Consider the following 904-nt stretch of genomic DNA (forward strand, 5'->3'; position numbering starts at 1 on the left):
CCCTGGTCGCCTAAGTGGCCCACCCCTGGTCGCCTAAGTGGCCCACCCCTGGTCGCCTAAGTGGCCCACCCCTGGTCGCCTAAACCTGCCGCCCCTGGTCACCTAAGCTGCCCACCCCTGGTCGCCTAAGTGGCCCACCCCTGGTCACCTAAACGTCCAACCCCTGGTCGCACTTAGTGCAATTCGGCCCACCTCGCGTCCGGGAGGAGGCCATCCTCTTCGGCCTGACTTTCACGGACGCCGGCCTGTCTCCTCCGGAGCCTCCACGCGGTTGAACTTAGGGGCCACTCGGCCCACCTCGCGTCCGGGGGGAGGCCATCCTCTTCGGCCTGACTTTCACGGACGCCGGCCTGTCTCCTCCGGAGCCTCCACGCGGTTGAACTTAGGGGCCACTCGGCCCACCTCGCGTCCGGGGGAAGGCCGTCCTCTTCGGCCTGACTTTCACGGATGCCGGCCTGTCTCCTCCGGAGCCTCCACGCGGTTGAACTTAGGGGCCACTCGGCCCACCTCGCGTCCGGGGGGAGGCCATCCTCTTCGGCCTGACTTTCACGGACGCCGGCCTGTCTCCTCCGGAGCCTCCACGCGGTTGAACTTAGGGGCCACTCGGCCCACCTCGCGTCCGGGGGAAGGCCGTCCTCTTCGGCCTGACTTTCACGGATGCCGGCCTGTCTCCTCCGGAGCCTCCACGCGGTTGAACTTAGGGGCCACTCGGCCCACCTCGCGTCCGGGGGGAGGCCATCCTCTTCGGCCTGACTTTCACGGACGCCGGCCTGTCTCCTCCGGAGCCTCCACGCGGTTGAACTTAGGGGCCACTCGGCCCACCTCGCGTCCGGGGGAAGGCCGTCCTCTTCGGCCTGACTTTCACCAACGCCGGCCCCCAGTCTCCTGTTGGACTTAGTGCAAA

Source organism: Idiotropiscis lumnitzeri, unplaced genomic scaffold, assembly GCF_059441095.1.
Source record: "Idiotropiscis lumnitzeri isolate Australia: NSW breed Sydney's pygmy pipehorse unplaced genomic scaffold, RoL_Ilum_1.0 HiC_scaffold_311, whole genome shotgun sequence".
In the NCBI taxonomy this organism is placed as follows: Eukaryota; Metazoa; Chordata; class Actinopteri; order Syngnathiformes; family Syngnathidae; genus Idiotropiscis; species Idiotropiscis lumnitzeri.